The sequence below is a fragment of the Colobus angolensis genome, unplaced genomic scaffold (assembly GCF_000951035.1).
Source record: "Colobus angolensis palliatus isolate OR3802 unplaced genomic scaffold, Cang.pa_1.0 Scaffold132, whole genome shotgun sequence".
Classification (NCBI taxonomy): Eukaryota; Metazoa; Chordata; class Mammalia; order Primates; family Cercopithecidae; genus Colobus; species Colobus angolensis.
The window spans coordinates 2,754,683-2,770,288 of record NW_012114400.1 but is presented as its reverse complement, the minus strand read 5'-3'; positions in this window follow the sequence as shown (position 1 = coordinate 2,770,288).

The window sequence follows — 15,606 nt, the reverse complement described above, 5'->3', positions numbered from 1 at the left end:
TTCATAGTATGATTTAATGATGACAAAACATGAGTTCCCAGAAAAATATAATTTCCATTTCCCTTACTGCAAGTGTTCACCCAGTTTGAATTGTTAATATCCCTGAACCTAGACCAACATCAGAAGTGCCCTGAATGTAAGTGATTTTCCAGTTATTTCCCTAGATGTGGAAGGCAAAAATGCAGCTGAATACAAATGGGCCCAATCTGATTATATTAAGTGTGCCTCGGGGAAACTGCTTTGTGAGAAACCAGTATTACTGTTAGAGATTATAAAGTATACAGTTAAGGACATTAGAGAAATCTCATATTAATGGGAATGTTAAGAGCCATCTTAATGACTGGGGAAGCTTGGAACAGAGGCATATTTTAAATAATATTAATTTAGAAAGACATTATGGAAAGCTATCAAAACAGTAAGTTAAAAAATAGGAAAAAAAACTGTGGTGAAATTGGTTATATTTTTCCTGTTGGAATTAAAGACAAACAAACAACAATAAAAACACTTTGAAATTGAACCATCTTTAGTCACTCTAAACTCCAGAGAGAGGAAATGAATTACCAAATAGAAATCATATCTGGTCTCCACATAGAGGCAACATGTAATTGCTGACCTCTGCTTGCCCGATTTCTACACTGTTTCTGGGAGAATAGCCCATCCTTCTTTCCCTTCCGGGGTAAGCACACCAAGCACATATGAGCAAACTTTTGAAGGTTTCATAAGAAGCTGGTCGTGGGTGTACAGTATATAATTGTGTTACTCTGTTCCTATGAGCAGAGCTAATTGAGTGCATTATCCTATAGCCAAAATTTTTCCTTTAAAATTTGTGAAATGAATCAAGTTCAGTAAAGATGAATAAGGCTGGTTAAAACTCCTGAGGAAAATGATCATGATTTAACACTTTTAAATGCTTGGCAAGAAGGTCTACTTGGTCTTTTATAAGGGCTCTAGCATTTAATGTGTGTTACATGTTCCCAAAGAAAGGTATTTGATTTTGAATCATGGATCTGCTCGAAGACATATTCTTTTAAAAAAAAGTTGATGCCACTCCGCTACATGTTCATGGTCTTCCATGGTCACCAAAGTCCACATAGATGCCCAATTTAATCTTATCTTGTGGGTGGTTGTATGATATTTTGTTGAGCTAATCATGTAGCATGGATGGTATGTTAGTTTCCTATTGCCGTTGTAACAAATTACTACACATTTAGTGACTTAACATAATGCAAATTTATTATCTTAGTAAATTGACATTTTGGAAGTCAGAGGCCAGAAATGGATCTTCTGGGGTGAACATCATGGTGTCGGCAGGGTTGAGTTCCCTCTCAAGGCTCTGGGGGAGAAAACTTTCCATGCCTTTTCCAGTTTCTAGAACCACCTACATTCCTCACCTCCTGGCTGCATCCACTCTGACCTCTGCTTCTGTCATCACATCTGTTGTTTGACCTTCCTGCTTCTCTGTTCTTGTAAGGACCCTCATGACTTTTATATTGAACCACTGTCAAAAATAAACACAGCCAGACATTAAAGCAATGAATACAGATTTTATTCAATAACCACTGAGTGATGGAGAAAGAGCCCAGCTCCATTCCAATTTGTGCAGAGGTGATTGGGTATTTTAAAGAAAGAATGAAGGAATAGGGAGAGGGAATGTCAGGGGTTGAGTAGAATTAGGGAAGTGAACAATTACAGTAAGTGGGAAGGGGGATTGATGCATGTGAAACCCATCTGGGTTTGCTAACTGGCACTTGTTGAAATGTGGCTCCTGCTCTTCCACAGAGACGGGGAAACAGAGGCCAAATCTCCAGGTATTGGCTAGAACAAACAGTAAATTATTCTAGCAGTCTTATAATCACCAAAGTTCAGTTTTTATGAGTAACTCTGTGATAACAGTGATTCTATTTGGTTTCCAAATAAATGTATTTATTCATGTAATTAAAAAACGTTGAGTGTTAGCTATAAAAACTTTAATTCCTCAAGGGGTCTTCAGATAGAGACTATTTTCTTTATCCCTGACTCTCCAGTCCCAACCTCAGTACCTTGAACATCAATAATCAATAATTCTTTGACATAGGTAAGTAAACATGTTTGATGCAGCTATGAGAGAAAGAAGCACAGGGAACACTCCTATGGATATGACAACATAGGGTATGCGATTTGGGAACCAAAATATTTGGGGGTCTTAGTATTGTAGCAGGCTTATACTAGGGAGTTGGGAAAATAGGATTATAAAGGGCATCGATGAAAAACAATTTCAAGGCTGACACTGCAGAAGACAGAAGGTGAAACCCTGTCTCTACTAAAAATACAAAAATTAGCCGGGCCTGGTGGCAGGCACATGTAATCCCAGCTAGTAGGGAGGGTGAGGCAGGAGAATCCCTTGAATCCAGGAGGTAGTTGTTGCAGTGAGCTGGTTGCACTCCAGTGTGGGTGACAAAGCTAGACCCTGTCTCAAAAAAAAAAAAAAAGAATAAACCAGGTGGAGATGGAGAAAGGCATCAGAAGAAGAAGGGAGAAGATTACAAGAAGTATATTGTAGACAGCTTCCTATGACTTTGCCACATAAAATGTTATTTAAAATGTTCTCTACTTGAATTTAAGGAGTGCAGGTTGTTTCCTCAGGTTCATGAGTGTATAAATATACCTACTTGACATTGATAAGCCATAATACTATAGGTTATCATTCAATAGCATTATATGAATCTACAAATAACTAACAAAGAAAAGTTTGAGCTGTGTGAGATTAAAACATTTGAAGATGACCTCTTATTTCCTAGATTGAAGTATTCTGTCATTCATCTTCAAAGCAAAATGCCGATTTTTGATAGTTAATCCATCATCCAGGTATAGTCAATGATTGTAATCAGGAGAGGCTTGGAACCCTTTTAAAAGATGTATGCAAATGGTGAAAGTTAAGAGATAGTATAAGATGTTTTGAATTTAAGAGATAGTATAAGATGTTTTGCAAAAGCTTCCACACCTATTTCAGCGTCTTAGGCAAGTTAAGAAATGCAAACCTGAAACTGCAAAGAACTATAGGATCAGGAAATCCTTCACTATTAAAAGTTCTTTTCTCTGGTAAATAATGCTTAACACATTAAACCAAAAATTTCTTAATGAACATTTTCCTTTTTTCATGACTTGGAGAGAAATGGTGAGTTTACTTTTCACAGTATATTTTAGCCATATATCAGTTCCTCTGACACTTTCCCTTCATACATGTATTTTACCTGTATTACTTGGCCCATACCCTCTCAATGCATTTGACACACTTAAACACTTCTTCAGTAAATGACATCATAGCCTCAGTAGCTCAGATCATCTTGAATCCTCTCTTCCCCTCACAGCCCCACAGTCAAACCAGCAGGGCTTTTCTTGTTTATTTTCTGTCTGCTCTCCTTGAATGTAAGCTCTGAGGGAGTAGGGATCCTTTCAGTCCTGATGATAAACAAATCCTTAGGACTAGACAGAGTCTAGACGGAGTAGGTATTAAATGCATATTTATTGAATGAATAAAAACGTTAATAATATTTTAAATAATTTTTTGTATAAAATATTCATTGTCTTTGGTGATATTTGCTTTCAATAGACTATTTTTAGGGGCAGTTCTAAGTTCCCAGCAAAATTATAAAGAAAGTACAGAGACTTCTTCTATACTTATACTCCCTTCCCCCACAGATGCATAGCCTCTCCCCCAATATCAAATCCCCACCATTAGTTACAACTGATGAACCTACATTGATACATCATTATCACTGAGAGTCCATAGTTTATATTCCGGTTTCCTCTTGGCATTGTGCATACTATGGGTTTGTGCATGTATCCACCATTACAGTATCATACAGAGGAGTTTCACTGCCTTAAGAATCCTCTGTGCTCCTCCTAATCATCCCTACCTCTTCTATAACCCCTGGCAACCACTAATCTTTTCACTGTCTCCATAGTTTTGCCTTTTCCGGAATGTCATATAGCTAGAATAATACATTATGTGACCTTTTCAGATTGGTTTATTTCACTTAGTAATATTACTTCTTTCAGGGTTCCTCCACTTCTTTTTATGGCTTGATAGTTCATTTCTTTTCATTGCTTAGTTTTGAAAGAAACTCTCATACTGTCTTTTAAAGTGACTCTACCATTTTGTATTCCCACCAGCAATGAGTTTCTGTTATTCGATGGCCTTGTCAGCATCTGGTGTTGTCAATTTTGGCCATTCTAATAGATGTGTAGTGGTATCTTGTTTTAATTTGCATTTCTCTGATAGCTATGATGTACAGTATTTGTTCATATGCTTATTTGCTATCTGCATATCTTCTTTGGTAAAGTATCTGTTAAGGTCTTTGGCCTATTTTTAAATTGGATTGTTTTCTTATTGTTTGATATGGTTTGACTGTGTTCCCCACCCAAATCTCATCTTGAATTCCCATGTGTTGTGGGAGGGACCCAACAGGAGGTAATTGAATCATGCGAGCAAGTCTTTCCCTTGCTGTTCTCATGATAGTGAATAAGTCTCATGAGATCTGATGGGTTTAAAAAGAGGAATTCACCTGCACAAGCTCTCTCTCTCTGCCTGCTACCATCCATGTAAGATGTGACTTGCTCCTCCTTGCTTTCCACAATGATTGTGAGGCTTCCCCAGCCATGTGGAACTGTAAGTTCTATTAAATCTCTTCCTTTTATAAATTGCCTAGTCTCTGGTATGTCTTTATCAGCAGCATGAAAACAGACTAATTCAGCAAATTTGTACCAGGAGTGCATTGCTGCTGAAAAGATACCCAAAAATGTGGAAGCAGCTTTGGAACTGGGTAACAGGCAGAGGTCGGAACAGCTTGGAGGGCTCAGAAGAAGACAGAAAAATGTGTCAAAGTTTTGAACTTCCTACAGACTTGTTGAATGGCTTTGAACAAAATGCCGATAGTGACATGAACAATGAAATCCAGGCTGAGGTGGTGTCATATGGAGATGAGGAAATTGTTGGGAACTGGAGCAAAGGTGATGCTTGTTATGTTTTAGCAAAGAGACTGGTAGCATTTTGCTCCTGTCCTAGAGATTTGTGGAACTTTGAACTTGAGAGAGATGATTTAGGGTAGCTGGTGGAAGAAATTTCTAAGCAGCAAAGCATTCAGGATATGACTTGGGTGCTGTTAAAGGCATTCAGTTTTAAAAAGGAAACAGAGCATAAGAGTTTGAAAAATTTGCAGCCTGACAATGCAATAGAAAAGAAAATCCCGTTTTCTGAGGAGAAATCCTAGCTGGCTGCAGAAATTTGCATAAGTAACAAGGAGCTGAATGTTAATCACCAAGACAATGGGGAAAATGTCTCCAGGACATGTCAGAGGTCTTCACAGCAGCCTCTCCCATCACAGACCTGGAGGCCTGTGAGAAAAAAGTGGTTTCATGGGCTGAGCCCAGGGTCCCTCTGCTGTGTGCAGTGTAGGGACTTGGTGTCCTGTGTCCCAGCTGCTCTAGCCGTGACTAAAAGGGTCCAAGGTACAACTCAGGCTGTTGCTTCAGAGATTAGAAGCCCTAAGCCTTGGAAGCTTCCACATGGTGTTGAACCTGAGGGTGCACAAAAGTCAAGAATTGAGGTCATGGAACCTTCATCTGGATTTCAGAAGATGTATGGAAATGCCTGGATGCCCAGGCAGAAGTTTGCTGCAGGGGTGGGACCCTCATGGAGAACCTCTGCTAGGGCAGTGCAGAAGGGAAATGTGGGTTTGGAGCCCCCACACAGAGTCCCTACTGAGGAACCACCTAATGGAGCTGTGAGAAGAGGGCTGCCATCCTCCAGACCTCGGAATGGTAAATCCACCAGCAGCTTACACTGTGCACCTGGAAAAGCCACAGGTACTCAACGCCAGTCCATGAAAGCAGCCAGGAGGGAGGCTATACCCTGCAAAGCCACAGGAACAGAGCTGCCCAAAACAATGGAAACCCACCTCTTGCATCAGCATGACCTGGATATGAGACATGGAGTCCAAGGAGATAATTTTGGAGTTTTAAGATTTGACTGCCCTGCTGGATTTTGAACCTACATGAGGCCTGTAGCCCCTTTGTTTTGGCCAATTTCCCCCATTTGGAATGTCTGTATTTATCCAATGCCTGTACCCCCATTGTGTCTAGGAAATAACTAACTTGCTTTTGATTTTACAAGATCATAATCTAAAAGGACTTGCCTTGTCTCAGATAAGACTTTGGACTCTTGACTTTTGAGTAAATTTTGAAATGAGTTAAGACTGGGAGATTGTTGGGAAGGCATGATTGGTTTTGTAATGTGAAGACATGAGATTTGGGAGGGGCCAGGGGCAGTATGATATGGTTTGGCTGTGTCCTCACCCAAATCTCATCTTGAATTCACATATGTTGTGGGAAGGACCCAGTGGGAGGTAATTGAATTAGGGGGGGCAAGTCTTTCCCTTGCTGCTCTCAAGATAGTGAATAACTCTCACAATATCTGATGATTTTTTAAAAGAAGAATTCCCCTGCACAAGCTACCTCTCTTTGCCTGCTGCCATCCATGTAAGATGTGACTTGCTCTTCCTTGCCTTCTAGCATGATTGTGAGGATTCCCTAGCCACTTGGAACTGTAAGTTTAATTAAATCTATTTGTTGTGTAAATTGCCTGGTCTCAAGTATGTCTTTATCAGCAGTGTGAAAATGGACTAATACATTGTTGATTAGGTGAGATTTTGAAATGTACAGAAAAGTGCAAAGAATGAAATGGTGGTCTCTATAATGTTTGTATCCAGAGAAAATCACTATTAATAATTTGATATATTTCTTCTAGAAATCTAACAGTGAATGTTATATGCTTTCCAACAGATCCTTAAAAGATGAATTAGTGTTGAAGAAGATTAAGTTTTAAGGCTTTTAAGACACATTGAGATAATGTTTATAGAATTTTTATTTTTCCCTCACATAAAATTATATAATAAGTGTTTTCTCATCTGGCTTAAATTTGAAGGTATCTTTTAAACAGGAACCTATCTGTTAAGGTGTAAATGGAATTTGCTGGTGAGTGTGCCATTCTGCATCTGCCACACATCACTGGCAAGGAAGTGGCTTCCTCGGAGCCCAGTCAAACTTGTTGAAAGATGACCACTGAGTCTTTTGCAAATCATTGACAACCACACTGCAGGAAAAGAAAGAAGGCACACCAAAAACAGGAAGAGCAGCTCTAGTGACAAATTCTAACATTGTTCCAGCTGGCAAAGGAGAAATATTTAATACTCTATATCCAGAATTATAATGCAAGACAAAAAAGGGTAGATCTGGCACACAATTGTGAGAAACACGCTCACCCGTTCAAACCCGAAGAATGGACTTAGAGGCACAGAGAACAGTGAAAGTGAGACTTTTAATATCTGTCTTGCAATATAGGGTGTTTGGTAGGCAGGTAAATCCAGGGCAGTCACAACAGGTAATTTATTGTCACAACAGGTAATTTATCTCCTAGCATGAAAGTCCCTCCCCCAGCTCCTCATTGGTTGAGTACTACGGGGTTACAATCTTCCCAAACGTCTCCTAAGTTTCATTATCCCCCTTATAAAGTTATACCCCAGCCTCCTTCCATGCTTAAATTTCAGTTTCCCAATAACAAAACTTTTTCCCCTTTTATGGGCTGATCCCTCCTCTACATTCTGTTCACTTATTGTGACCTTCTAGTTGCATGACCCATGTGGTTTGTTACATTTGCAGGCTGGCTGCCAGTACTTAGATTTATCATGCCTTGAAAATGGACCATTTAAAATGTTTTCTCACACCATCACACATAGCACTTTTTTAATGGAATGTTCTTACTGTGACTAGTGCATAGAATTGCCATGAAATTTTGCTTATTGATATCATACTTAGCAACTGTGATAAACTTTCTTATTAATTTTAGTTTGTATATTCTTCTGGTTTTCTATGCTGACTATTGTATCACCTGTGAATAATAACAAGTGATATGTCTGTCTTTTGTTTTCTTTATAATCCTTACAGTTTTTTTCCTTTTAATTGCCTTCTTGAGCTGAATAGAACTTACAGTACAATGTTAAATAGAAGTGATAATAGTGGCATTCTTGACATATTCCTGAATTTGAAAGGAATGCTTGTAATGTTTCACTACTGAATATATTTGCTGAACTTTTTGTTCATATACACTCTAGGTTTAAGAAATGATATGGTTAAGCTTTGTGACCCCACCCAAATCTCATCTTGAATTATAATCCCCATAATCTCCACATATCAAGGGACAGACCAGGTGGAGCTCATTGGATCATGAGGGCAGTTTCTCTCATGCTGTTATCATGATAGTGAGTGAGTTATCATGAGAGCTGATGGTTTTACAAGTGTTTGGTAGTTCCTCCTGCATTCATTTCTCTTTCCTGCTGCCTTGAGAAGAAGGTACCTGCCTCCTTTTCACCTTCTGTCATGATTGTAAGTTTCCTGAGGCCTCCCCAGCAATGTGGAACTATGAGTCAAACCTCTTTTCTTTATAAATTACTCAGTCTTAGATAGTATCTTTATAGCACTGTGAAAATGGACTAATACAGTTAATTGGTATCATGGAGAGTGGGGTACTGCTATAAATATACCCAAAAATGTGGAAGCGACTTTGGAACTAGATAACAGGCAGAGGTTGGAACAGTTTGGAGGGCTCAGAAGAAGATAGGAAAATATGGGAAAGTTTGGAACTTCCTAGAGACTTGTTGAATGGCTATGAATAAAATCCTGATAGTGATATGGTCAATGAAATCCAGGCTGAGGTGGTCTAGATGGAGATGAGGAACTTCTTGGGAACTGGAGTAAAGGTCACCTTTACTATATTTTAGCAAAGAGACTGGTGGCATTTTGCCCTGCCCTAGAGATCTGTGGAACTTCTATCTTGAGAGAGATGATTTAGGGCATCCCGAAGAAGAAATTTCTAAGCAGCAAAGTGTTCAAGAGGTGACAGAGTGTAAAAGTTTGGAAAATTTGCAGCCTGATCATGCCGTAGAAAAGAAAAGCTATTTTCTAAGGAGAATTCAAGCTGGCAGCAGAAATTTGCATAAGTAAGCAGGAGTCACAGGCCTAGAGGCCTAGTAGGGAAAAATGGTTTTGTAGGCCAGGCCCAGGGCCCCCTGCTTTGTGCAGCCTCAGGACTTGGTGCCCTGCGCCCAAGCTTAGTGGCCAGCTCCAGCTGTGGCTAAAAGGGGCCAACATAAAGCTCAGGCCATTGCTTCAGGGTGTGCAAGCCCCAAGCCTTGACAGCTTCCATGTGGTGTTGGGCCTGCCAGTGCCCAGAAGTCAAGAATTAAGGTTTTGGAACCTCTATCTAGATTTCAGGGGATGTATGGAAATTCCTGAACGACCAGGCAAAGTTTGCTGCAGGAGTGGAGCCCTCATGGAGAACCTCTGTTAGTGTTACCAGTGAAGGGTCTTGACAACACCTTGTCCAGGTCCTAGGCATTTTGAACAAAGAATTGAACAAAATGCCACAAAGTAACAAAGAAGTGAAACACAGGAATGAAACAGGCAAAACAGTACTTACCAAAGCGAGAAAGTACTCCACAGGATGGGAATGGGCCTGATCGAGCAGCTCAAGAACTGGGTTACAAAGTTTTCCGGGCTTTAAGTACTCTGAGGCTCTTGTTGGCTTCCCCCTATCTGGATGAAGGATTTGGTCTGTGGCTAATTAAAGGCTGAGATGAATTTCACCTGGGGCCAATCCAAGGCACTTTCCCTTTCCATCTGAGATGTGGAAGGGGAGCGTTGTAGGGAGAGTAGCCTTTGATCCCTTGTTACTCAGGTGTGGGGAGATGGGTTTTTCCTTTTGGTTTAGCCTTGGGAAGTTTGTGTTAATTGGCTTTAGGTTCCCTGCCCCCGGACCCAGGTGTTTTCCATTTGATCCAGCTTTGGGAAGTCAGCGCAAATTGGAATGAGATTCCCTGCCCACGATCTTGGTGTTTTTCCTTGATCCAGCAAGTATTGGCCTTAAGTTCCCTTCCTTCAGACCCTATTCTCCTGCCTCACTGGGGCAGTGCAGAAGGGAAATGTGGGGTCAGAACCCCCACACAGAGGTCCCTCTGGAGCACTGCCAAGTGGAGCTGTGAGAAGAGGGCCACTGTTCTCCAGACTCCAGAATGGTAGATCCACAAACAGCTTGCACTCTGTGCCTGGAAAAGCCGCAGACACTCAACGCCAGCCGGTGAAAGCAGCGGGAAGTGGAGCTGTGCCCTGCAAAGCCACAGGGTGGAGCTGCTCAGGGCTGTAGAAGCCCATCTCTTGCATCAGCGTGACCTGGACGTGAGACATGGAGTCAAAATGGATCATATTGGGACTTTAAGATTTAATGACTGCCCAGACGGATTTCGGACTTCAATGGGACTTGTAGCCCCTTTGTTTTGGCTGATTTCTCCTATTTGGAACGGTAACATTTACCCAATGCCTGTACCCCCATTGTATTTAGGAAGTAACTTAACTTGCTTTTGATTTTACAGGCTCCTACATAGACGGCACTTGCCTTGTCTCAGATGAGACTTTGGACTTGTACTTTTGGTTAATGCTGGAATGAATTAAGACTTTGGGGGACTGTTGGGATGGCATGATTGATTTTTGAAATGTGAAAGGGACATGAAATTTGGGAGGGGCCAGGAGCGGAATGATATGGTTTGGCTTTGTATTCCCACTCAAATCTCATCTTGATTATAATCCCCATAATCCCCACGTGTCAAGGGAGAGACCAGGTGGAAATCATTGAATCATGGGGACGGGTTTCCCCTATGCTGCTCTCGTGATAGTGAGTTCTCACGAGATCTGCTAGTTTTATAAGTGTTTGGTATTTCCTCCTGCGTTCATGTGTCTCTCCTGCCGCTTGTGAAGAAGGTGCTTGCCTCCCGTTCGCCTTCCGCCATGATTTCAAGTTTCCTGAGGCTTCCCCAACCATGTGGAACTGTAAGTACATTAAATCTTTTTCCTTTATAAATGACCCAGTCTCGGGTAGTATTTTTATAGCAGTGTGAAAATGGACTAATACAAGAAAGTTCTTCTCTATTTATTAAATTCTCTATATTGGAGTGATTTTTTAAGGTGTACTTTCAAGAAGAACTTCATCAAAATTATAGTAAGCCTTTACGTTTTCTAAGTTTGTGTTTATTAGAAACAGAGCATAGTTAATAATTCACATTCAATAATAGTTTACAGTTTATGAAAATTCTTATATCTGCTGTGTATTTGAGCTATACAATAACCATTTGAGGTAGGAGAAGGTGTAGTAGAATTTGCTACTTGCTTTCTCTCTTTTTTCCATAATCATTACTTTTTTAAGCTGGAACATGGTCAAATTAAAGATACGTTTCCCTTTGCAGTGAGTGTGGCTATGGTACTTTGTTCTGGTCAATGGGATAGACGTTGAAGCGTCATGTAGCATTTGCACAAAGATCTTTAAGAGGTTGTTTATGTGTACTCTTTGATACTTCAATTTTTCATCTACTTTGCTGCTTGTAACATGGATAATACCATCTTGGGCCATGAGCTTAAGAACTCCCCATAGTAGAATGTCACAGCAATGAGCTTCAAAAAGCTGGTTCCCTGAGGACTCTGTGGAACAGAGTAACTGTGCCAGGTCATTTATGCAGTTTTACACGAGAGAAAGAACATTTTCTGTCCTGTTTAAGCTATTTTTAGTTGTACTTTCTCATTTTTGCTTAATTTTTTTTCAAAAATTAGAACTATGAAAATATATGGACTATAAATCACAAATATATGTGGTGTATATATTAACACATAATTTATGTGACTACCTTGTTGGGTAGATTTACACTTAAAGACACAAATATTTTATATACTTATGAACATAAATTAAAACCTAAATATAAAAGCAAATTAAAACAATTGAATATTGTATATTGAGTAAGTGGTATAACCAAACCAGGAAAGGATATTTCAGATGACTTCGTAGCACAGCAATGTGTTTGTGGATACACTGTGTGATATACTCTGAGAACAAAAATAAGTGCAAGGATATCTTAAAACGTATTCAATAATCAGCCGGGTGCAGTGGCACACGCCTGTAATCCCACCACTTTAGGAGGCCAAGATGGGCAGATCACTTGAGGCCAGGTGTTTGAGACAACCTTGGCCAACATGGTGAAACCCTGTTTCTACTAAAAATACAAAAATTAGTTGAGTGTGATGGTGCATGTCTGTAATTCCAGCTACTCAGGAGGCTGAGGCACTAGAATTGCTTGAACCCAGGAGGCCAAGGTTGCAGTGAGCCGAGATCATGCCGCTGTACTCCAGCCTGGGTGATAGACTGAGACTCTGTCTCAAAAAAAAAAAAAAAAAAAAAATTCAATAATCTATTATTGTTGGTAGTGTTGGTATTGTTATAGATGGGGGTGTATGTAATTGTGGGATAGACTTAATGAGTTATATATTTTGGTATTGATTAGAATGAGAATTTTTCTTTCAATGGAAGAATAAAACATAAGATTTAAGTGAAATACCTTGTAGTCCTAACTTGACTGGAGTTAAAAATATAAATTCATGATGTGCTTTATGTTAAATAGAAGTGTCATGTAGTTCTGTTTACTGAAAAGTCCTGAAAGAGTAAGTAACAGTGATGTTAAACACCTCTAGTGCTAAAAGGCTTCTAAATTTACTTTTCCTTTAAAAGATACCAAAGTTTCTTGAAAAATGGCTGATTTCAGCTCTGGGGCAGAAAATGTACAAGATAAGATGTCTCATGACTTTGGAAGGCAAGATAGTACTACTATCAAATACTACTAGGGTCATATCAAAAAGAAGCCCAAACTGACCTGAAGATGGTACATCTGGCCAAAATGGTACAATCTGTCAATAGAATTATAGTTGCAATATATTAAAGCACATAAAATGTTTATGTCCTGAAGCTCATAATAATCCCAAAAGACAAAACAAAAGGATCACCTTTACAAGTAGTTTGTAGAATAACTTTATTTGAAGGGAAGGAATAAAGGGAAATAAGTATTTATTTATTGCCCTTCCTGTATGAAATATTCCTCAAGATAACCACACAGTTAATAAAGATAAATGTTTCTTTATAAAAGTATCCCAGCTAATGGTTGTGGAAGAAACTATATGATTAGCATCTTACCATTTTGCAACCCCAGGTGAATTAGTAGATCTTGGTAATGGTTATTAGTAGCTAGCATCACACAGAGCTATCCAGACATATATGCACCATCACCTATGAAATATTCTTGTAGAGGCTTAAAGCTTAATCTAAATAAAGTTATTTATTTAATTTCTGATGTACAGAAAGGAAATACAGGGGACAGAGAAACATGTTGAATATCACAGGGATGTAGTCAGCAAAATCCAGACTAGAAAACTCTACAGAAAAACCACCTGGTTTCTTCAAAAAGAATTAAAAGATAGAATGATAGTGGGAGAACCTGTAAGTTAAAAGCAACTGAAAAAATATATCCATTGATCACAAGGTATAGGCCTTATTTAGATCTTTCCTTAAAAAATTTGTGAGCTAATCAGGGAAATTTGAACACTGATTGGACATCTTGGAATATTAAGAAATTAAGGTTAATATTTATTTTTAGGTGTGATGATATTGTGATTTAGTTTTTTTAACAGTTCCTACTTTTTAGAGATTCATAATGAAATATTTCCAGATGAAACAATATGATGTCTGGAATTTGCTTAAAAATCATCTGAAGGTAGAAGGAGTAAGCTGGGGTAGAGATAAAGCAAGACTGTCGAAGAGTTAGTAGTTGAGGAAATGGGATGATCCTCTACTACTAAATATTAAACTATATTCAACTTCTGAATATACTTGAAATTTTATTTAAAAATGTAAAAACAACAACAACAAAAAAAAAAACGCTGATGCCTTGACCCCTCCCTAAATTCCAGTTGTAAAAACCTGAGGTGATGATAGATGTTTGATGAAACCAAATCTCATTTAGTTGAAGTTAAACAGGAAACCAAGAGATGCAGTTTCAGACAGGCAGAGCAGATTGAAAAGTACTTGTGTGATAACCAGAGAAAGCGAACTGGAAGGAGGTCAGGAGAAAGGGATGCTAGACCTGGCCTTGCCTCTAGGGAGTGGATGAAACTAGACGTCACTTCATCTCTATGGGCCTATATTTCTTCGTCTGTAAAATGAGGGTATAGAATATTTAATTTCGAACATTCTTTCCAGGTTTTGTAGTGCATGAGAGAGAGGAACGCTTGTTAAGTACATTGAGGTACCCAATATTACACCATTATTGCATTTTCTTAATTTTTTACAACCAAATAATTCCTCTGGCCTTTAGAATAAGTGTATTTGCTTCTCGGTGGAACCTGACTGAATTTCCTTATTCCCACGATTGTTCCCGTGTAGCTGCTCACCTCACTGTGGGGTCCAGCTAGCAGGATCTGACTGGTCCTTCGCAGTCCTTCTGCTCTTTCATCGCACAAACACGTAACAAGTCCTATTACAGTTCACAAAGGGTCTTAGAAACAGAATATATGATTCTTACGTGGAGAGTTATACAAACATAAATGCCATACAATTAGGTAAATGTGTAAAATGTATAAGGCATGGACATTTGGATCGGTGGGAGGTATCAGAGGTCTGTCCACAGAGATGTGACAAGATCATTTTGGTATATTTGAAGTATCTTTGTGGCAGTAGTGTAAAGTGATACAAGTTCAGACAGGCAGCTTTGCTTGATGATAAGAGAATGGGTCCCTGAGTGCTACTGTGTTTGAAAATTGGCTCTGCTGCTTATTAGCTGTGTGACTGGTGTGTGTTATGTAACCCTTGTGTACCTCAAGCCCCCCATCTGAAAAGGGGAGATCATTATAGTAGACTTTCCACAGGGCTGTTTTTGAGTATTAAATAAATTGATAAAAAGCACTTAGAATAGTGCCAGAGTAGGACATGGTGGCTCATGCCTGTAACCCCAGCATTTTGGGAGGCTGAAGCAGAAAGATCACTTGACTCCAGGAGTTCAAGACCAACCTGGGCCAACATAGTAAGACCCACACTGACCCATCTACCAAAACAAACAAAAAAACCCCCACCAAATTAGCTAGGCGTGATGGTGCACACTTGTAGTCCCAGCTACTTGGGAGAGATGCTGAGGTGGGAGGATCACTTGTGCCCATGACTTCAAGGCTGTAAGCCATAATGGTGCCTCTGCACTCCAATCTGGGTGACAGACCCCATATTCCAAAACAAAAAATAAAAAAAAAACAATAGTGCCTATCTCAGAGGAAGTACTCTATTATTATATAATATATAATAATTATTATTTATGGCAAAAAAATACTTCTAGTATAATTTTGAGGATGATAGTTTTGTTGTCATAATTCTGCTACATATAACACAAGAATTATAGGAGGAGGGCATACAATATACCTTCCTCATTTATGAAAAGGTATAAAATAGAATGCAAAGCAAAGAAAATAATTCTGAGGCAATATTTTAAAATGGAGACAGTTATAAAAATATGCCTGGAGGGAATTCACATTAGGATTAAAATTATGAGTTATGTGACACATTTTTATCAAATGTCTTGAACTAGAAGTCATAGTTAAATGTACCCATGATGAAATCTTGTCATCTGGAAACACACAGAAATATAATAGTAAAACATACAT